Source organism: Solea senegalensis, unplaced genomic scaffold, assembly GCF_019176455.1.
Source record: "Solea senegalensis isolate Sse05_10M unplaced genomic scaffold, IFAPA_SoseM_1 scf7180000014306, whole genome shotgun sequence".
In the NCBI taxonomy this organism is placed as follows: domain Eukaryota; kingdom Metazoa; phylum Chordata; class Actinopteri; order Pleuronectiformes; family Soleidae; genus Solea; species Solea senegalensis.
In genome coordinates, this window is record NW_025321015.1 from 103,099 (window position 1) to 127,993 (window position 24,895).

Sequence of the window (24,895 nt, forward strand, 5' to 3'; positions counted from 1 at the left end):
GGCACCGAGAGTGGAAAGACCATGTGCTGATATTGGTCAATTTCATTGGTTAATCTACTGACAGGTGGAAAATTCCACAAACCATGTGTCAATAAAGTATGTGTTACTTCTAGATTCTTAAGTGTGTTTAACACAACGTTTTGAGTTTTATGTTGATTAGATATATTTGGTCTGCAGATGTCAGTCTAGTTTACAGGTAGCCGGTAGTCAGTAAACAACCTTTTGATGGTCACATGGTTACAAGCTGTACACTGAGGACTGGGTTCCTGCCCAAAAGCTATTGCATAACCTGTGGTTCACTTACATATATATAGCTGTAGATCTATGAGAGCTCTTTGAGAAACATTTAATGTCATGAAGAATGATTCATTCATTCAGTCTACTGCTATATCCTGCACATGAGGGTTGCGAGGAGCCAGAGCCAATCCCAGCTGACATAAGACAAAAGGTGGGGTCAGACCCAGGATGGGTCACCAGACCAGCATACAGAGACAAACAACCATTCACTCTTCCATTCCATAACGAAAGATCCATGAGGAAAACAACAATGGATAGTAGGTCACCAATCACATCGTAGTCCAGCTGGGCTTTGAATCTCCATTGTGTATAATAACAAATATCAAATCCAGTCTGTTCCGTCCACCTGACTTACTTCCATCTCAACCTACAGAACTTCAACAGTTGGCATCTGATGAAGGTAAAAACACAGTGTGAGCAGCTTGTCTCACTCTGATGTCCTGCCCACATTATCCTGTCCTCCTGGATAAACAGCTCCTCTCCAACAGACTTGGTTCCTACATTGATAAATTAAATGTTTCCTTCTGTGCCTCTCTGCCAGTTATAATAGGGTACAGAGTTGTCCACCTCCTCACCAGCAATCTGAAAGTTCACTTCCTGGAGGTAGTGTTGCAGCTTGAAAATTAGAAAGACAAAATTTTCCATTAATTTAGTAAAACATCTAAAATTCACTCCATGCTAAACAAAGGCTTATTTTGTACTATTATTATTATTATTATTATTATTATTATTATTATTATTATTAATAATTAAATTTGTTCAGATCTGTTTTAGTGAGACACCTGATGTGGCATCCTAGGTTGGTGTGGTTACATGTGTTCTGCAGTTAGGAGGCCTTGAATGAACTGTCCAATTTTCTTAAACCTTATGGCAGTGAAATTCATTTATATTATACTTTTATATCGCTAAATAATACCATACTGTGGCGCCACAAGGGTTATTACTATGTTATACTCCAAATACCGACAACGCCACCTTGGGTTATGGCCCAAGGACCAGTAGTGAAGGTCGACTAGTACCTTCGGAACAAGAAGACACTCAGGTTCGTTTACTCAGGGAGGGAATGAGACAGAGTTCAATGATCATGTCTAACAATTTATTATTAAAACAATCATGAGATTGGCACTGTAACAAAAAGAGAAAAGAGCCCAACTAAAAGGGGGATGTAGTCTGAGGCTTACCGGCTGGAGGAGGGGTTTGGTAGGGGAAGTGACATCCAAAAGGAAAAGGAGGACACCCCACAAACACAGCAAAAGGTGACGTGTAAACAAAGAAAATCTTAAAAAGGGATCACACAGCACACAGGACCACCACCACCCAGGGGAACCACCACCACCGTCGGCCTTGGCGTTAGCCTTAGCGCTAGCCTTAGCGTTCCAGTTCCAGTTATAAGTCAGGGTGCATTGGCATCCCTTCCAAAGAGGGAGAGGGGTGAAGAGATCAGTCATGGCAGGGAAGACAGCCACCATGCAGCACACAACCAGCAGACTGTTAGAGGGAGAGGAGCGGAAGAGGAGCTTAGCCCCTGGCTACAGCAGCAAACAACATAAGCATGTCATCACTCACCAATGCTCTGCTTGCAGCAATAAACACCGCCCCGACCGATCGGCTCGACCGCAGTGAAGACGCCGGATCTATTAGGGAACAACGGTTTTAATTAAATGAACCACGGACGAATCTACACAAAAGCACTGCAATATGTGCTTACCTGTGCTCGGATGCTAGCGGCACATACAACGACCCGGGAGCGAGAGATCAGGAGGAAGGACACAGCCTACTTTTCTCCCCTCGGTAAGCGCAGTGATTGGCTAATCAGCCAGAGGGGCCGGGGTGCAGTCAAACAACTAAATCAATGGTGCCTCATACCACTACAATCCATTATCTGAAGTATCTGTATATAGTTGGACAGAAACCTTTAAAATGTTATAGAGAAAAGAAACCTTACTATTCACACAATGAACAACCACTTGGCATCAGTGCAGAGAAAAAACTCCCCATTTAACAGGAACAGAGAGGCAACGTGGGTCCCCCTTCCCTTGGGCTCACCACCTGTGGGAGGGGTCATAGAGGTCGGGTGCAGTGTGAGTTGGGTGGTGGTCGAAGGCAAAGACCATGGAGGTCCAACCCTCAGCTGCAGAAGCGGCTCTAGGGACGTTGAACGTCACCTCTCTGGTGGGTAAGGAGCCTGAGCTGGTGCACGAGATTGAGAGGTTCTGACTAGATATAGTCGGGGCTTGCTTCAACACACAGCTTGGGCTCTGGAACCAGTCTCCTTGAGAGGGGTTGGACTCTTTTCCCCACTGGAGTTGCCCCTGGTGAGAGGCACCGAGCGGGTGTGGACATACTTATTTCCCCCCTGGTTCGGGGCCTCTACATTGGGGTTCACCGTGGTAGACAAAAGGGTAACCTCCCTCTGCCTCTGGTGCTAGAAAGTGCTCCTGCTGGGGATTCCCTCGTTCTGCTGGGAGACTTCAATGCTCATGTGGGCAATGACAGTGACCTGGAGGGGTGTGATTGGGAGGAACGATCCCCCCAATCTGAACCCAAGTGGTGCTTTGTTGTTGGACTTCGGTGCTCGTCACAGATTGTCCATAACGAACACCATGTTCAAGCATAAGGGTGTCCATATGTACTGGGGTCCCTCAGGGTTCTGTCTTGGGCCCTCTCCTCTTCTCTCTATACACCAACTCTCTTGGTTCTGTTATTCACTCTCAAGGTTTTTCCTATCACAGCTACACCGATGACACCAAACTCATTCTCTCTTTTCCCAGCTCCGAAACACATGCAGCAGAACGGATCTCCGCTTGTCTGACCGACATCTCTCAGTGGATGGCTGACCATCACCTGAAACTCAATCTTGACAAGACTGAGTTTCTTTTTCTCCCAGAAAAGGGCTCTCCCATTACAGATCTGACCATCACCCTTGACAACTCTGTGGGAGCTCCTTCTCATTCCACAAGGAACCTGGGTGTGACACTTGACTGCCAACATTGCTACAACAGCTCAATCTTGCAGATACATGTTGCACAACATCAGAAGGATACAGCCTCTTCTAACCCAGAAGGAGGCACAGGTTCTGGTCCAGGCTCTTGTCATCTCACGCTTGGACTACTGCAACTCCCTCCTGGCTGGTCTCCCTGCGTGTGCCATAAGACCTCTGCAACTCATCCAGAATGCAGCAGCTCGACTGGTCTTCAACTTACCAAAATTCTCCCACACTACACCGCTCCTCCACTCCCCACTGGCTTCCTGTAGCTGCTCGCATCTGCTTCAAAACCTTTATGCTTGCATTCCATGCTACAAACGGATCCAGTCCAGCTTACATCCAGGACATGATCAAAACCTACACCCAACCCCGCCCACTCCGCTCTGCATTGGCAAACCGGCTCGCTGCCCCCTCACTGACCGGATTGCAGAAGCATTCACAGAACTCGAGACTGTTCACTGTCCTAGCTCCCAAATGGTGGAACAAACTCCCCATCGACATCAGGACAGCAGAAAGCCTCCACATCTTTCACCGCCGACTAAAAACACATTTCTTCCGACTCTACCTTGACTAAGACAACAACAACAACATAAAATAAATAAATCACTTGCTTATACATCACACTTATGACTAGCACTTTATAGTTTGGCTTACTTGAAGCTCATACTTACTTCTAGCTCTTGTTTGTACCCAAATGTTTAAATGCACTTATTGTAAGTCGCTTTGTATAAAAGTGTCTGCTAAATGACATGTAATGTAATGTAATTCATATCATGACTCTCTTCTCTTTTCTGGATCTAATATGGGCCTGATCAGATAAATGGTTGAAAGTGAGACAAACACACAGTTTTCTCCTGGAGTGTCTAAATTGAATGACCACAGTAGGTCCACAAATAGGAGCTTTAATGGATCACTTTATACGTGTTAATATGGGTTAGCAGCACAAAGTTTCTTTAACAGAAACTCATTTACACTATAAAAAACTGTTATTTTGTATAGCATCAAATCACCACTGATTTGGTTGAGGGGTTGATTCCCGGCTCCATGAGTCTACATGCTGATGTTTCTTTGGGCAAGACACTGAACCTCACATTACTGTGCCAGCGGTGTGTGAATGGGTATGAAAGATGTGTGATGTGTGAAAAATATGTAGATGTTTGAATTCATGTGAATGGTTGACTGACAAACACTAGTTTCAAGCAGCTTTGAGTGGTCATCAACACTAGAAAAATGCTATATAAATACAGACCAGCAGGGTGGGCTGCCCTTCTGGCCCTGTAAAAGTCAAAAATGGATTTTGTTTATTAATTAAATGAATATGTGTCTGAACGTGTCCAGCGATGTGTCTGGCGATAGCCCCCGCTGATGTAATCAACAAAGTTTTAACCTTTAGCGGGTTTTTCTGAGCGATGTGAGTGAACTAAGCTATGGCCGCTACCTTCACACCACCTATCAACAACGTTGTTAGATTCTGTTATTATTACGCAATTCACTTTCGTCCCCTCTCCCTTTTTCAGTGTTTTTTTATATTGATTTTGGCATTATATGTTTAAGTATTTAAACTTGGGAGCTCTACTAGGTAGGGTTGATAGCTCAATGAGGGTTACAAGGAAGTTATGTGTATATCACAGAAGGAAGGGAGGGGTGGGAGGACACAGGGATTTTGTACCACCACGTATCAGGATTACATTTCATTCTGATCAGGGGTCACTTGGATGGCTAATTACACTACACTATCCCTCAATGTTAGGGGATTAAATTCACCATTTAAGCGCTCAAAAGTTCTAGAATTATTGAAAAGGAAAAATGTTGATGTGGCTCTCTTATCTGAGACTCATCTAGAACCGTCTGATGTCCGTCATATGCAGAACAAACACTACAGAGTAGTAGCATCCTCCGGGGATGGACCTAAGACCAAAGGGGTTATGATTGTAATGAAACGTAAACTAAATCTAGCAATTGATAAAACCAGCTGTAATAATTCAGGGAGATTGGCTTATTGTGGGGTTTCTATCCAAGGGAAAAAAATAGCCTTTGCAAGTATATATGCGCCAACAACCTTTGACGCATATTTTTTTCCTTGGTTAACTAAAGAGTTACTGTGTCTCTCTAATTACTCACTCATTGTAGGATCAGACATGAATACATTTTTTGATTGTAATCTAGATAGATCTAATCCATCCATTACACACTCACAAGCCTTATCCTCTAAAGCTTTAAAGGTGACATAGAATGCTTGTATCTCACATATATGTTAGTTATGGAGGTCTACTTACATATATTAACTTGTTTTCATGATTAAAAACCTCCTAATCGCTGCAAACGAGCTGATCAAAATATCTCCTCACTGATGCTCTCGTCAGCCGTGCCGTTTCAGACCAAAATCACACCCCCAGAACGTGGACTGTGTTGTGATTGGCCAGTCAAGGAGAGCTTTCCTACTGTCCTGTGATTGGCCAGGTACCTGGAAGTGACGTAATAGATAGGCCAGCTCTCACATACACAGCTCCCCCTTCTGGCACGGTGGATGCTCTGCATCTCAGCAGCTACAACGAGAGTAGTTCTTCTTCTTCTGCGGTTGAATGTACACAACCGGATGTGCCCAGACTAGTGCCGCACCAGGAGGCGCTACGGTGGTGAGAGGAGTGGTGAGGATGACTGATGACGACATCAACCTACGGAAGTGCCGATCCGCTTCGCAGAGCCCAGGAAAACAATACAACACTATTTTCTCAGCAGTGGCTGAACTGTTTGTTCTGAAACTTTAGGGTTTCATAAACGAGGTAATGACGCAGATACACACACAAACGCAGCGTTAATTGGAGCTTCCGGTCTATGTGGGCTTTAAAGAACTTTGCTAAGGACATTCATTTGGTGGATGTCTGGAGGATTCAGAGTCCTACGGTTAGGGATTACACATACTTCGCCCCATATCATAAAATGTTCTCGAGAATAGACTATATCTTAGCCACACCAAACCTGATTCCAATTGTAGATGAAGTTGTATTTCTACCTCGTAATATCTCTGATCATAACGCAGTAATAACCTCATTTAATCTGGTTCTCCTACAGGGTACACCCTCCAGGTGGAGGTTTAATACAACTCTTCTTAAAAATGGAAAATATCTCTCACAAGTTAAAACCAAATTGGTAGAATTTATTGACATTAACAAAGATTCAGTTTCGGATAACGCAATTGTATGGTCAGCGATCAAGGGCTTTCTACGCCACAATGCGATTGGCTTCTCATCTTATCTTAAAAAATGCAGATTGCAAAAGATCCCAATTAGAACAGGCTTGCAGTAATCTAGAGAGAGAGCTTAAGGACAACTATAAGGACGAAGTGGAGAGAAAGCTTAAGTCAGTGAGGGCAGAGCTAGATGATATTCTTAGGCAGCGGGTTGAATTTTTGATGCACACCACCAAACATAGATATTATGCTGATAGCAGTAAACCAAGTCGTCTCCTTGCTTTAACGTTGAAGCGGCAAGAAAACCAATTCAACATTCCATCTATCAACTGCCCGGTTAAGGGAGGGGTTACCAAAACAGCCGATATTAATAATACATTTAATTCATTTTTCGAGAATCTCTACTCCTCAGAGGACAGACTTACACCGGAATTATTTGATTCATTTTTTGACAAGCTTAACTTACCAATGCTGTCTAACAATGAATCTAAGGAACTGGATGCCCCAATAACTTTAGATGAGTTACATACAGCAGTTAAATTAACCAATAGGGGAGCTCCCCAGGAATTGATGGGATCCCTGCTGAACTTTATTTAGAAGTATGGAATATTATAGGTCTGATTTGGTTAGACACTATTAATTCTGCTATAAGAAAGGGCTATTTCCACAAAGATCTTAGCACAGCACTTATCTCAGTGCTTCATAAGCCTGGCAAGGATCCTCTGAGTTGTGCGAGTTACCGTCTGTTACGACTGTCGTCGTTGTGTTGCTGTCGAGGTGCTGTGTGTGTGCCATGTGTTTTTTTCTGTCAATCTCCTAGGAAAATTGCTGTGTGTCTATAGGGACCTTTTTGTTTGTTTATTTTTAACATTGCTGCAACAGCTAGATCTTGCAGATACATGTTGCACAACATCCGAAGGATACGGCCTCTTCTAACCCAGAAGGCGGCACAGGTTCTGGTCCAGGCTCTTGTCATCTCACGCTTGGATTACTGCAACTCCCTCCTGGCTGGTCTTCCTGCATGTGCCATACGACCTCTGCAACTCATCCAGAATGCAGCAGCTCGACTGGTCTTCAACTTACCAAAATTCTCCCACACTACACCGCTCCTCCGCTCCCTTCACTGGCTTCCTGTAGCTGCTCGCATCCGCTTCAAGACTCTAGTGCTTGCGTTCCATGCTACAAATGGATCCAGTCCAGCCTACATCCAGGACATGATCAAAACCTACACCCCAGCCCGCCCACTCCGCTCTGCATCGACAAACCGGCTCGCTGCCCCCTCACTGAGAGGATCGCAGAGGCACTCGCAGAACTCGAGACTGTTCACTGTCCTCGCTCCCAAATGGTGGAACGATCTCCCCATCGACATCCGGACAGCTGAAAGCCTCCACATCTTCCGCCGCCGACTAAAAACACATTTCTTCCGACTCTACCTCGACTAAGACGACAAAAAAAAAAAAAAAAAAAAAAAAACTTGTACATCGCACTTATGACTAGCACTTCATAGTTTGATCTACTTGAAGCTCTTACTTACTTCTGGCTCTTATTTGTACCCAAATGTTTAAATGCACTTTTGTAAGTCGCTTTGGATAAAAGCGTCTGCTAAATGACATGTAATGTAATGTAATTTTGGCCTTAGTCCACCCTGAAGCCTAGATCTCAGTTCAACCATTTTTTAGTAATTGATCCTACTTTTGTAAATAAATCATTCTTTTTGTGAATACAACGCTAAAAATCGTTTGTGTTCACTTGGGACTTGGGGAAGATGAGGCCTTATCATGTTATGTCCTAGGCCCCCTAGACTGGGGGATAACACCGTCCTATATCACCAATTAACGCAGATATCAAAATTTACTCTAAAGTTATTGCTTTGCGGCTGGACAAAGTCACAGGGAAATTAATTAATCCGGACCAAACCGGCTTCCTTAAAGGTCGGTTAGCATCAGACAATGTCTGACGGCTTTTACATGTCATCGCTGATGCCAAAAAGACAGGCTTGCCAGGAGGACTCCTATTTCTTGATGCGGAAAAAGCATTTGACCGCTTGGAATGGGGATATCTGTGGAAAGTCTTGGAAAAGTTTAAATTTGGTCCAAATTTTATTAAAATGCCCGCCCATATAGCTACAATCAAAAATAGGGTTCTTGCAACTCTGTTGCAAAATGAAAGTGGGCGGGGCAAATAACTGCTCCACCCCATAAAACTTGTGGGCCTGAGGAGCAAGTTTAATGTACATGCACAAAACTTGGTACAAACGTTCCTTAGGTTGGGACAGTCAAAAAAGTCAGCGTAGCCTATGCTCTAAAACTAACAGGAAAGCCGCCATTTTGGATTGAAAGTACATTTTTTGCCGATTTTGGCCATTTCGCACCAATAGTATTTGAACAAACTTGTCCAACAACTTTCATGGGATCACCTTCAAACTTTGTGAGGTCACTGTGGACAAGTTGAGGATCCAAAGGTATCAAAATCTTTTCAATAAGTATCATGGCGTACAAGAAAAAGGGTGGCAAAGTTGGTGAAAATCACGATTCTTTGCAACACACAACAAACTCTTATAACTTTGCAATGGAAAGTCAGATCTTAACCAAACTTGTGGCGATTGATGATGGGCCCTTGATGAAGATGCCTATGCAAAAACTGTAAATTTTGAAAACAGCGCCTCCTGGTGGTAACAGAAAATACAACAAATTCACAATTTCAGTAACAACTTTTACAGAATTCATCGTATCAACTTCAAAATTGGTGAAAACACTCAAAACACACGGTACATGATGCGTGCTGAATATGATAACAAATCATTCAACGGTGTTGCCATGGCAACACTGCAAAGGATTCACTCAACTGAGTGGTTTGTTCGTTCATTTTCATGCAGTACCTTCCTTCGCCACATGGAGGCAGCTGCATACAAATCTATATGAAAACATTCCATGTCAAAATCAGCACCCCCTTGTGACGGCAGATGAAATTACGTTTACATTTATTTATTTTGTTTTTCATGCTGCTCTAATGGGGATTGTTGTATCCACTTGAAACTTGATATGTGAGACCTCAGACCCGCCCGGAACATGTCTGTAAAGGATGACCTCCCAACAGGAAGTAGAACTCCCGAAACAGGAACTAAAGTCTAACATTGTCCGATCTTCACAAACTTGATATGCAAGTCAAGGGACCGTCCTTGAACACATTTACGGATACACCTTTCACCCAACAGGAAGTCGGCCATTTTAAACAGGAAGTGCCCTCTAACTTAGCACAGGGACGCTGAAAATAGTCCGAGCTGAAAATAGTCCGAGCTGAAAATAACTAGGACAGAAAATAACTAGTAGCACAAGCGGTGAATAAACGGGAGATGAGCTAAAGGACTCGCACGGACACTTGCGAGCCCTCGAGCTCAAACACGTTATTTTATTTTAATTTTATTTTATTTATTATTATTTTAATATTTGTTTCTTTAGATAATCTATGCCATTCTGTTCTGTTCTGTCCTTTGTAACATGTATGCTACTGCATAAGTGAATTTCCCCGTTGTGGGATCAATAAAGTACAATCTAATCTAATCTACACATACTTTGGTGTCTTGTAATTCTCTCAGTAAACCTTTTGCAGCAAAGCGGCCACAATCATGGTCTCCTCGCATCAGCCCCACCCAAGTCCAGTTAAAGTGCACCAGCAGCTGTGCAATGGCTTTCACCTGGGTGCAACAGAAAAAGACAATCAACTCACTCAGTTTCATATCCCAGACATTAAAAAAACTTTCATAAATGAAAAGCAATATCTTGCAGTGCTGTGTATATATACAATGAAAAAGACATCGCCAAACATCTGTAGTGTCTGAGAAAACACTGGACCCAAGAGCACGATGGAGAGTGTCCAAAAAAAGGTTTTTATTTAAAGTAAAAAAACCTAAGCAGCAAACAAAGGTGTAAACTAACTGAGGGAGGGAGGTCCAGAAAAACCTCTGGCATAAGTAGCAGGCAAAAGTCTTAGGCAGAGCAAAACTGGCAGGACATGTGGCACGACGATCTGACAGAGGGTGAATGAGAATGGGTTGTATTTGTAAGGGAGGCTGATGAGGATAATGAGGCCCAGGTGTGGAAGTGGGCGGGGAGACTCAGGTGAGTGGAATGAGGTGATCGCAGGGCCGACGTGGGTTATGTGAGAATTCTGAGTTTGTTAACTCTGAGATGAGGGAAAGTCTGAGTTATCCGTTCCAGAAAGAGAGGTAACTTAAACTCTGGGTCTGTTACTGCGGTAACATACTCTGTGAACATAACCTGCTCACTGGCAGGTTTACTATAAGAAACCCAGAGTTTCTACCTGTCTCCTCCCACACAAAGAAAGCAGTTAGACATGGGCCGTTTCTCAATACTCAAGTTAGCAAGTATGTACTTGCTTAATTGGGAAGTATATACTTGAGAAGTACGCTGGGAGTATATACTTGCCAAATACGGGAGTACACAAGTATGTGGTTGTTTCTCAATACTCAAGTATGCAAGTTTGTATGTATTGTTCTGCTGTTTGAATGGTGGCTGGCGCCACCAGTGCTGCAGCCTCATTAGCGCCACCTACGGTGTTGATAAATGAACATATGAAATACTTTTAATAAATACATATATATGTTGTTATTATTTTTACATTTTAAATATTTAACTTCATTTATTAATTTATTTCTATTAAAATATACAATAAAAATAATACAATGTGGAAAATAGATATAGTACAGCATTGAATAGTGTCGTGTAAGTCTATATATATATGACGTGTACAAATATATACTACTTTATATAGCTATTATTTACATATTATATTTAAGTACAGATACAATGACTGTGCTACTTTAATATAAATCTAACATTCAAAGTTAAAATTAAAAAAAACTAATAATATACAAACTTTCAAACTGTCAGGTCAAAACGTTTCCATTAAAATCAAAATAACACATCAACAACAAATCTATGGATCACACCGAGCATCTAATGACAGCGACGTCTGAGCCAGCGGATCATTTCATCAGGACAGGCCGAGGTAATGCTGCTCTGTGCCGGGCACAGTGAGCGCCGAGCGCCCACAGAGGCGGAGCTGATCACCTCCGACAAACGTCGCTGCCAAACTATAAATACGTCATATCGTCATACACAAACCACATATTTGAATTCTAAATGACTCATTTATTGCCTCAAATGATCTTAAAACTTTGTTCCGGGACACAGAAAAATATTTATTTCAGATTTATATTTCTTTATTATCTGCTGCTATGCTCCGCCGAAATGTATTCTGGGATACATGGCCATCCCAAGTACGCTTAAGTCACCTCCGATGCATACTTGGTAAACATGGGCGGAGCGAGAACACTTCCGGGTTTGAGAACCGTCCTCGCTGTTCGCTTACTTGAGAATTGGAACAGCACTTGGACTGAGTTTGATGACGTTTTCACAAGTACGGGAGTACGCAAGTACGCACAAGTATGGATGTTGAGAAACGGCCATGGATTGCCCATTCATTATAAATCCAATCGACATCGAAGCCGTATCGATTAGAAATGCATTACGTCGTGAGAGAATCTTCCGACCCAGATTAAACGTTTTATCATTTCCCGAGGATTTTCCTTTCAAACGCTACCGCTTTTCATCCAACAGTATCATTTATCTCAATAACCTTCTCCGGCCATATATCACCAACCTCACACACCGCGGACGAGCACTCACATCAGAGCAAATTTTATGCATGTTTTTTTGCAAACGGCAGTTTTCTTTATAACATCGGGGATGCAGAGCATTACGGAAAGGCAACAGTGTGTAGAGCTGTGAGGAAGGTAACCCTCACACTGAAACGCCTGTTACCAGTGATGGTGGTGTTCCCCGGACACAAACCTGTTCGCACCATCAAAGAGGAATTCCACAGGATTGCAGGTTGTGACTGATGTAGAAATCATATATTCTGTTATTTGAAATTATGATATAGGCCTACATTCTGCTGCGGCCTCAGAGTGGGGTCAGTAGCTTAATTTGCTGTCATTTTGCTGGCCTTCCAAATGTGATAGGATGCATAGATGGGACACAAATCCCTATTACTGCGCCTACACAAAATGAAGGGGACTATGTGAATCAAAAATCCTTTCACAGCATCAATGTCCAGGTATGTGACCTACCATCTTAAAAAATATGTACATGAAAATGTATACATTACAATACAACTAACTCATGTCATTCTCTGCACTGTAAAGATCATATGTGATGCAGCTTCACTTATTACAAATGTAGAAGCTAAGTGGCCTGGCTCAGTTCATGATTCCCGGATCTACCGGGAGTGTAGTCTGAGCAACAGATTTGCACGTGGTAAGGAAGCTAAAGCTTTGTACAAATGTTCTTTGTCTCCCTTTCTAAATGCACTCAAATGTGTCCTCTATAATTACAGGAGAGTTTGATGGCTACCTGCTGGGGGATCGAGGCTATCCATGCCAGTCCTCTCTCAAATCCAGGTTCCAGTGCCTGCGTAAGCTCAGGGTCACCCCAGAGAGGGCATGTGACATCATTGTGGCATGTGTTGTTCTCCATAATATTGTAATTATTAGAGGAGAGCAACACCCTGTCGTACAAATCAACGACGCTGAGGATGACCATCCCATCCCTGCAGATGTTCAGGATGGAAGGCTGTAAGGGACCTCATCGCCCGAAACCACTTTTGATAAAAAATAAAAGACAAATTCACATGTGATTTGGTTCTTCTTTATTCCCTAAAAGTACAAAAGCAACAGTCAGGATTTGTAATATAGTTCCAACTATTAACATATTTCACATATTCACCTGTTTCACCATGACAATGCACCCACCTCAACTGGCGTTCAAGTAATAGAATTTCCAAGTCTGTTTTTGTGATTTGCCGGTCCAGGTACACCATTTCTTTCTCGGTTTTTTGAATGGTTTTCATTAGGTGCACCATGTACAACTCTTTTACCGGCAACTGGGAAACATATGGACGACATTTAATTCCTGCAGTTCTACATACAGATTTAACATGGTATTGACCGAAAGTCAAGCTGTGCTCTAGAAGTTGATGGACCATCCTCTTGGTGATGGCCAGCCATGTTCTGTTGAAGGACAAGAATGTGCTAGTTTGTCCATTATCTATGCTCATCACTTCAGTGTACATGTCAAACTCCAAATTCCTCTCGCTGAATGTAAATAAATATGAATGGGTAGAGCAGTGCCAGTAGCTATACATAATATTAAGACACACTTCAGTAGGCCCCTCCGGATCTCTCCCTGTGGCAGCAGACAACGTTTCCTCATCATCATAATCCTCCTCCTCCTCCTCCTCCTCCTGTGATGCAGGAAAAGATACTGTTTCAGAATACTTTGAACTACCATCCGAGGCAAGATCTGAGTATGGAATACTTACAGCTGCAGGGTTAACAATTGTTTCAGTCGGAGGCTGAACCAGGAAGATGACACCATCCACAACTGTTGGGTGGGTGGATTTATATTTGTTAAAAAGTAGGCTATATATATATATATATATAAGTTTTATTTTTAAAGAAGACATAAGTGTGTACTTGCATCTGATGTAAGCACTTGTGTCCTGGGGGGTGACAGGCTCAGATGAGCTTCCCCCGGGGATGCCTTCAGCCACAGGGCGACCCCTGTTTTGGCTGAGAGCCAGCTCCTCAGCCTCTGTCAGAGGTGGTGGAGGTGGCCCTCCACCCGTTTTCCGGGCCTCTGCCTTCTTTCTGTTGGCTGAGCAGAACTCAATGTTTGCAATCTGAATTAATAGTTATGTTACGTTTAATAGCCTAAGTCAATTAAAAAAAAAATCTAAGTGAGGTGCAATCATAGCCTAGCAAAATATGCCTTACCTTTTTGAATGATGTTTTTATGTTTCATTTTGAGGTGCTTCCAAGTCCTCCTTTCTCCTGTTGGATTACACCTAAATGAAAAACTCAGATTTCATTCCTACTTATATTCATAACTAGAGGCTATGCTACGATCTGACGGTTAAATGTTACGTCAATGGAATAATACATTCAAACTTACGCATTGACTCGGGCAGCAATTTTCTCCCATGCGGTCTCTCTCTCCTTCGCTGCTGCAGCTGTGTTGCATTTGCGGCAAAATATGTGCTCATATTCTCCATAGGCCAGCATAAGGATCTCCAACTCCTTCTCACTGAAATAAGTTGATCTTTTTTTTTTCTCGGTTGTCATGGTGACTCGTGGTATCGGGGTTCCATTGATGATGGCTTTTTATAGTGGTTGTGCACACGTGTAACTCGAGGTTAACATACTCAGAGTTGATTGAACTAACTCAGATCAGCTGTTCTGGAACCGGATATTCAGAGTTTCCCTACTCAGAGTAAGTCAACAACAGAGTTTGTTGAACTTGCTTTCTGGAATACCCCCCTGCAATGACAAGAGAGTTAGTGAAGGCAGAGCAACACAGGAAAAATAAACAAAAAACAGTCCCTAAGCAGGGGGGTATTCCATCAAGCAGGCTAAAGGCAAAGCCAAGCTTAAATGGCCAAGTCTGGCTAATATGAGTGAGAGTTTGGTTCCATCAAAGAGGCTGAGATTAGCCCCAACTCAGTAACCATGGAAACTATGAATCTGGCTAAGCCTCAACCATGGCTAAGCCATAACTGTGGCTCAGGTTTCCGTTCCATCAATCTGAGCCTCAACCCTGTTCCACCAAGGTGGCTAATGTAAATGCCAGCCAAGTAACCATGGTAACTTATGCTGCCAGGCAAACCTGGTCTGTAGCAGGCTAAAAGTGAAGCTTAGCACCATCTATGATCAAAGAATGTCCAATAGACAGAAACAGAGACACACAACTGTCATGGAATGATAAAATAATATGTAAAACATAAACTATATAATAAAATGTATTCAAGAAATTATTTATACTAATAATTATATATTATATAATATTAAGTACATTAAAGAACATTATCACCAAAATAAAATATAATAAAAAACAAGACACAAATAAATACAAAATTAAACTAATTAGCAAAAAAATATAATAAAAGGAAATTTAAAGAGATCATCATTCTTTTGATGTAACAAGGGTTAGGGCCTCCGATTGATAGGAGATAGATGATTGATTTGATTTGTCACCTGCATTCACTTACTGTAATAGGGGTCCTCGTCTCCATTGAATTGCTTGATTTGCTAAAATGATTCTAGATAAATAATAACTTTTTTACAATCAATAGATCTGTCATATGAATATTTCCTATAGATTGATAACCAACATTGCATTTCTTCATGTAATAATCTACCATCAATTGTATGATAAATGTGATGAGTCATGTAAAATACTTTGATTAAATGTTATTATTATTTAAAAAATGTAAATGTAGGATTTAAAGTGCTTCAAAGTGATTCAAAGTGCTTTACATAAAATAAGATGAAAATACAACAATTCAACATATAGCATCTGGGACAAAATACAGCATGTATAAATGACAGGCTTAAAGGGGACATATTATGCAAAATCAACTTTTTAACCATTTTAATACTGATATTTGGGACTCTGGGGGCCCTACCAGTCGCCAAAGTGAGGAAAAACAATACTCAGTCATGTTTTCGTGGTTCCGCTTAGTGTAAGTATAGGCGATAAATTGTCGATGTTGAATTCCCTGCGCTTATGACGTCAGCATGCGCATTTCACCGCGAATGTTACCGCCCCACCAGTACGTTTACTTCGCAAGCTCCACCTTAGCTCCACCATGTCCCTGCGAGAGTGCAGGCGAGGGAGGAAGAGCGGTATTATGTCAACGCGGCGGGACAAGTGTGCTGTTGGTGGCTGCACAGTGGAGCACAGTGTTTTACAGAGGATTTTATATATGAAGCTAATGTGCCGGATAAAGTCAGCAATCGTGTGTTCGTGTGTTCGCACCACTTCACATCAGACTGCGGCCAGTGGTCGCCGTATTTAGTCAGGGGACGTATTTCACCGACGTACAAACACACAAATTGTTAAGAAAAGATCACATGGAGTTCATAACTGACCATTCTGACACGTCCTAATTAAACATGTTTGTTCAGTATGTCCTCCATGACCGGAGCACAGACTCAGTCTGATACAATCACATAAAGCAGCTGTTTATGCAGTCTCTGTGCAGCCTATCGCCAGCGGCGCGCTGAATAAACTGTATGTTGCTGTATCAGACCGGAGACTGTGCTCCGGAGACCTCACCACCACTGACCAGCTCCGGTGCTCCGGCGAGCTGGCGATCAGCGGTGACACAGAGAGTGCAGCACCGCTGCACAGAGAGTGCAGCACCGCTGATCGTCAGCGGCGAGCTGCATAAACAGCTGCTTTATGTGATTGTATCAGAAATACGTCCCCTGACTAAATACGGCGACCGCTGGTCGCAGTCTGATGTGAAGTGGTGCGAACACACGAACACACAATATGATACAGCAACATACAGTTTATTCAGCGTGCCGCTGGCGATCAGCGGTGGCGCGTTACACGGTAACGCGCCACCGCTGATCGCCAGCTCGCCGGAGCACCGGAGCTGGTCAGTGGTGGTGAGGTCTCCGGAGCACAGTCTCCGGTCTGATACGGCAACATACAGTTTATTCAGCGCGCCGCTGGCGATCAGCGGTGGCGATTAGCGGTGCTGCATTCTCTGTGCAGCGGTGCTGCACTCTCTGTGTCACCGCTGATCTTCTGTTCCTAAGTGTTTTTAACTGATTTACAGTTGGACAGTGTTCGGCTCGATCCTTATGCAGGACGTCTCTTCCTGTGACGGCACTCTCGCTGTTTTCTGCTCATGCTGCCATGTTGATATTGTCAGAGAACTAGTGGAGGGAGGGGGAGACGAATAGAGCTGTAAAGCGCTGTAAAGAGGACAAATCAGAAACCCCCTGGAAGAAGTGGGTGTGTGTTTGCCTGTGTCTCATTTGCATATAAAGGGACCATGCACGAAAACCGAGTGTTCTGAAAGGGGCGGGTTTAGCAGGGTTATTGAACTACTATGATTCTTCATCCTTATGGTATTTTGACCAAAGCATGTCACTGACATGTTCATTAGGACACCAGGGTACTATTTTAATGGGAGAAATAGGGTATAATATGTCCTCTTTAAGTCCCGCCTCTCTTGGTGTGTTAGATTTATTGTTTAGCTCGTGCTGCGGAGGTGGGAAGTAGCTGGTTCATAGTTCACACACGACAGAGTTTTGACTTATTTTCCATTACTGTCAGTCACTTTTGGACATATGGAAGCCCAAAGTTGTCAATATTGATCATAAAATATAATACATTATTTAATTATCAAATGAACAAACTGTTAAACATCTATGTGAAATAATTGAGAAAATTGTTAAAACCCAATAAAGCATTCATTTTGACAGATTTAATTTTTAATATTATTATTAAATTATTCTAATTTTTTTAGTCATGTTTGTTTCAATTTTATTAAGTCTGTTTTTATTTCTGTTAAAATTGTAACAGTATAGAATAGAATAGAATAGAATAGAAATACTTTATTCATCCCCAAGGGGAATTTTTTTTATCAAAGCAGCAATACAAACAATATTATAAACATAAGATGTAAAATGTGCAACAGTAAGAAAAGAAAAAAGTGCAATAATAAAGGAGTGGCATAATGGAGTGCAATGTCGTACTGTAGAAAATGTGCATTGTGCAAATGAGCAGTATTTTTTTTTTTTTGTACTATTACAGAGAGTTATTGTAAATTTTGATGGCTGATGGCAGGAATGACTTCCTGAATCTGTCCTTGTGACAGCGGAGCTGTCTGAATCTATTGGAGAATGTGCTCTCCTGGGCCTGGAGGATGTGGTGGAGAGGATGATCGGTGTTATCCATGATGGAAAATAGTTTATTCAGCATCCTCCTCTCCACCACCGTTTCCACGGTGTCCTGTTTGCAGCCGATGATGGAGCCGGCCTTCTTTATCAGTTTGTTGAGTTTGTTGGTTTCACTGGCTCCAATGCTGCTCCCCCAGCACACCACAGCAAAGAACAGTGCACTGGCCACAACAGACTGGTAAAATAATTCCAACATCTTGCTGCATACATCAAACGATCGCAACCTCCTCAGAAAGAAGAGCCTGCTCATCCCCTTCCTGTACACAGCACCGGTGTTAGCCTTCCAGTCCAGTCTGTTGTTCAGCCTCACACCAAGGAATTTGTATTCCTCCACCATCTCAATATCCTCCCCCAGTACCCTCAAAGGTTGTGGAGCTGTCCTCTTCCTCCTGAAGTCCACCACCATCTCCTTGGTCTTGGTCACATTCAGAATCAGGTGGTTCTCACTGGCCCACTTCACAAAGTCAGATACCACTGTCCTGTACTCCCCCTCCTGTCCATCCCTCATACACCCCACCACCGCAGAGTCATCAGAGAACTTCTGCAAGTGGCATGACACAGAGTCATATTTGAAGTCTGAGGTGTATATGGTGAACAGGAAGGGGGACAGCACAGTTCCCTGTGGGGCTCCTACATCACTAACCACCACATCAGACAAACCACCACCCAGTCGGACAAACTGTGGTCTGCCTGTCAGGTAGTCAGTGATCCAGGAGATGGTGGGCGTGTCCACCCCCACCCCCTGCAACTTCTCTCCCAGTAACAGTGGCTGGATGGTGTTGAAAGCACTGGAGAAATCAAAGAAAGTGATTCTCACAGTTCCTCCAGCACCATCCAGGTGAGACTGAGCTCGATGCAGCAGATAAATGAGGGCGTCATCCGCCCCCAGTTTGGGCTGATAAGCAAATTGAAGTGGGTCCAGTGAGGACTTTACCTGCGGTCTAAGGTGAGCTAAGACCAGCCGCTCCAGCACCTTCATCACATGGGACGTCAGAGCCACTGGGCGGTAGTCCCCGGGTTCACGAGATGCTGATGACTTTGTCTTGGTGACAGGAACCAGGCATGATGTCTTCCACAGCGCTGGGACCATCCCCTGTTGGAGGCTCAGGTTGAAGAGGTGCTGCAGGATCACAGCCAGCTGGGTAGCACAAGCCCTCAGTAGCCTGGGGCTAAGACCGTCTGGGCCTGCAGCCTTGTTCTGCTGCAGTCTCTCCAGCTGTCTTCTGACCTGGGTGGTTGTCACGGAGGGGGGTGGCAGGAGGTGGTGGGGGAGAGGTGGAGCGGTGGAGGGGAGGTGATACAGTGTCCAAGCGGTGCTCCAGGGGGGGCAGACGGGGGAGAGGTAGAGGCAGGGGGGGAGGGAGGGAGGTGTGATGTGTGGGGGAAGCAGCAGGGGGCTGTGTGGAAGACTGTTAGCTGAACCTGTTGAAGAAGAGGTTCAGCTGATTAGCCCTCTCGATAGAGCCCTCTGTCGATTTCTTATTCACGTTAAATCCAGTGATGGTCTTCACCACACCTCCCTCATGTCATTCTACTGGAGTTTGGACTCCAGCTTCCTCCAGCTTCCTTTTTGTTGAGGAGAGTCTTCAGATCTCTGTAAACCGAAGGTTTGTTGTTGGGAAAGCAATGGACAGTCTGGGCAGGGAGAACCGTGTGTTCACAGAACCTAATGTAATCTGTGATGCAGTCTGTCATGGAGTTGATGTCCTCCCCATGTGGCAAGCAGAGCGCATCCCAATCAGTAGACTCAAAGCAGTCCTGCAGGGCCATGTCAGCCTCCTGTGTACTCCTTCTCACTGAGCGGGTGGCAACAGGAAGCCTCTTCACTACAGGGACATACCTGGGAGTCAGCTGGACCAAGTTGTGATCAGACAAGCCAAGGGGGGGAAGGGCAGTGGCTGTGTATGCATCCCTAGCATTTGCATACAAAAGGTCAATTGTTTTATTGTCACTGGTGGGGCAGTCGACATATTGGTGGAAGGTTGGTAAAACAGAGTCCAGGTTGGTGTGGTTAAAATCCCCAGTGATGGTGATAAATGCAGTGGGATGCTGTGTCTGTAATCTGGACACAGCAGAGTGGACACTGTCTACTGCTGCTGCTGCATCAGCTGAGGGAGGGATGTAGACAGCCACAACGATCACAGAGGTGTATTCCCTGGGGAGGTAGTATGGGCGCATTCCCACAGCCAAAAGTTCGATGTCCGGGCTACACAGACGCTCCTTCTCACAAACATGTCCGGGGTGACACCACTTCTCATTCACGTATACAGCAACGCCACCCCCTTTCTTCTTGCCGCTCAGCGCAGCATCTCTGTCCGCCCGCACAGTCTTAAAGCCCGGTACTGCCACGCTGTGCTCGGTGTAGTGCGAGTGCAGCCATGTCTCGGTGAAACACATGAGGCTGCTCTCCTTGAACACCCAGCTGGTACTCACAAGCGCACAGAGCTCGTCCATTTTGTTCCCCAGAGATCTCACATTCCCCGTGATTATTGCAGGTACGGCTGGTTTGTACCTCCTCGATTTGGCTCTCACTTTGGCTCCGGCTCTACAGCCGCGACGCTTCCGCTTCAGTTCCTTCGGAAGTTCGGGCCGTGTTGTGATCAGGAGTGCCGGCTCCCTCAGCGCGATCAGCTGGTCGCGTGTGTGAACAATGCCCCCGCTGCGCTGTGCGTCCGTCTCGCCACCAAAAAGTAAAAAAAAGTAACAGAAGAGCCACAGAAACCGCACAAAAGTAGCGGAGTACATGGCGCAACTGTTCCGGAAAGTGTCACTCCAGATGCGAAAATAATAAGTTAGAAAAAAGTACTTAATTTAAAGAAAACACTAATACACAAAGGGAGCTGCTGTGTCGAGCTGCCGCTAGCACGGCGCCTAGGACGGATCACATATAGAAATGACGAAAATGTGACTAAACTAATAAGCGTTTTAGTCCAAAAGACTAAAACTAAGAGTAAATCTAGAATGGCTGCCAAAAACAACACCGCGTCAGGTTACAGCTGAATAAAGATCAAATCAAATGTAATAGGACTGCAGCATTTTATTATCATTAATGAAAGTTAAAGGGGACATATTATGCAAAATCAACTTTTTAACCATTTCAATACTGATATTTGGGACTCTGGAGGCCCTACCAGTCGCCAAAGTGTGGAAAAAGAATACTCAGTCATGTTTTCGTGGTCCCCCTTAGCGTAAGTATAGGCGATAAAACGCTCGATGTTGAATTCCCTGCACTTATGACGGCAGCATGCGCATTTCACCGCGAATGTTACCGCCCACCAGTAAGTTTACTTGGAGAGCTCCACCTTAGCTCCACCTTGTCCCTGCGAGAGTGCAGGCGAGGGAGGAAGAGCGGTATTATGTCAACGCGGAGGGACAAGTGTGCTGTTGGTGGCTGCACAGTGGAGCACAGTGTCTTACAGTGCCGGATAAAGTCAGCAATCGTGTGTTCGTGTGTTCGCACCACTTCACATCAGACTGCGGCCAGCGGTCGCCATATTTAGTCAGGGGACGTATTTCACCGACGTACAAACACACACATTGTTAAGAAAAGATCACACAGAGGTCATAACTGACCATTCTGACACGTCCTAATTAAAAATATTTGTTCAGTACGTCCTCCATGACCGGAGCACAGACTCAGTCTGATACAATCACATAAAGCAGCTGTTTATGCAGCCAGCGGAGAACGACGATCTGCCTAAACTGCCCGGAGCACTGGAGCTGGTCAGCAGTGGCGATCGGTGGTGCTGCACTCTCTGTGAAAATCAGTTAGGGCATAGGGACAGCACCGCTGATCGCCACCGCTGATCGCCAGCTCGCCGGAGCACCGGAGCTGGTCAGTGGTGGCGATCAGTGGTGGCGAGGTCTCCGGAGCACAGTCACCGGTCTGATAAAGTAACATACAGCGGCAGTTTATGCAGCTCGCCGCTGGCGATCAGTGGTGGCAATCAGCGGTGGCAAGGTCTCCGGAGCACAGTCTCCGGTCTGATACAGCAACATGCAGTTTATTCAGCTCACTTCGCGCCGCTGGCGATCAGCGGTGGCGATCAGTGGTGCTGTTCCTAAGTGTTTTAACTGATTTACAGTTGGACAGTTTTCGGCTCCATCCTTATGTAGGACGTCTCTTCCTGTGACGGCACTCTCGCTGTTTTCTGCGCACGCTGCCATGTTGATATTGTCAGAGAACTAGTGGAGGGAGGGGGAGACAAATAGAGCTGTAAAGCGCTGTAAAGAGGACAAATCAGAAACGCCCTGGAAGAAGTGGGTGTGTGTTTGCCTGTGTCTCATTTGCATATAAAGGGACCATGCACGAAAACCGAGCGTTCTGAAAGGGGCGGGTTTAGCAGGGTTATTGAACTGCTATGATGCTTCATCCTTTAGGACACCAGGGAACTATTTTAATGGGGGAAATAGGGTATAATATGTCCCCTTTAAGTCTGTTAAATGATGAATGAGTGGATTACACTGTATAAAATGTAATAGTGTTCATTTATTGACTCCTCTCTTCACATAAATGTCATGATTGTTGGCATGTGTTAATATTTCTGCTCAACTGGTTGAAAATGTGCTCTGTATTTACCTGTTGCCATGGTTAATCATAGTATCAGAGCTCCATTGATGATGGCTTTTTTCATTCCCAACACACACACTTAACTCAGAGGGAACTGAACTAATGCTGATCCAGCTGTTCTGAAACCCAAATCTCAGAGTTTGACAGCTCAGAGTTGGCCAACCTAGAGTTAGGCTTTTAACTCAGAGTTTGTTGAACCTGCTTTCTGAAACATGCCCCAGGTAAATAAGTCAACAGGTCAACATGTAAACAAGTTAACAAGTAAACACATTTAATGTTTAAAACATAAAGTCCTCACCTGTCCTGTCAGAAGATAAGCCAAAAGAGTCGACTTCCCTGCAGAGTCCAGACCAATAAGGAGCACCTGAACACATCACACATGTTCTCACATCAGTCCCCTGAACACATCACACGTGTTCTCACATCACACATGTTCTAACATCACACATGTTCTAACATCACATGTTCTCACATCACACATTCGCTAACATCACACATTCTCACATCACACTCATCACCGTTCTAACATCACCGTTCTAACATCACATGGTCTAACATCACACATGGTCTAACATCACACTCATGGTCTAACATCAGTCACCTGAACACATCACCGCGTGTTCTCACATGTTCTAACATCACACATGGTCTAACATCACATGGTCTAATCACATTCTCACATCACACATGGTCTAACATCAGTCACCTGAACATCACGTGTTCTCATCACATGTTCTAACATCACACGTTCTCACATCACACATGTTCTAACATCATACATATGTTCTAACATCACAAATGTTCTAACATCACACATGTTCTCACATCACATTCTCTAACATCACACATTCTCACATCACACATCACACATTCTAACATCACACATTCTAACATCACACATGTTCTAACATCACACATGTTCTAACATCACGTGTTCTAACATCAAACATCACATGTTCTAACATCACCGTGTTCTAACATCACATGTTCTAACATCACATATTCTAACATCACCGTTCTAACATCACACGTTCTCACATCACACATCACATCATGTTCTAACACACAACATGTTCTAACATCACACATCACATGTTCTAACATCACAAATGTACTAAAATCACACATGTTCTAACATCACACGTTCTAACATCAACATCACGTTCTAACATCACAAATGTACTAAAATGCACATGTTCTAACATCACACATGTTCTAACATCACACAAACATGTTAACATCACACATGTTCTAACATCACATGTTCTAACATCACACATTCTAACATCACAACATCACACATGTTCTAACATCACCGTTCTAACATCACACATTCTAACATCACACATGTTCTAACATCACACATTCGCTAACATCACACATTCTCTAACATCACATTCTCACATCACACATTCTCACATCACACATGTTCTAACATCACATATTCTAACATCACACGTTCTAACATCACGCGTTCTCACATCGCGTTCTAACATCACACGTTCTAACATCACACATGTTCTAACATCACACATGTTCTAACATCACACGTTCTCACATCACACATTCTAACATCACATGTTCTAACATCACAAATGTACTAAAATCGCACATGTTCTAACATCACACATGTTCTAACATCACAAATGTTCTAAATCATCATCTTCTAACATCACGTTCTAACATCACACGCACATGTTCTAACATCACACATGTTCTAACATCACAAATGTACTAAAATCGCACATGTTCTAACATCACACATGTTCTAACATCACATGTTCTAACATCACACATGTTCTAACATCACTTCTAACATCACACATTCTAACATCACACATGTTCTAATCACACATTGCTAACATCACACATTCTCTAACATCACACATTCTCACATCACACATTCACACATTCTCACATCACACATGTTCTAACATCACACAACATCACACATTTATCACACATGGTCTACATGGTCTAACATCACAAATGTACTAAAATCGCACATGTTCTAAC

General features: G+C 43.7%; 1 pseudogene; it reads left to right on the forward strand.

Moving 5' to 3' along the window:
• The first annotated feature begins 11,960 nt into the window (after positions 1–11,960).
• LOC122761014 lies at positions 11,961–13,132 on the forward strand (annotated as a pseudogene).
• Positions 13,133–24,895: the final 11,763 nt, after the last annotated feature.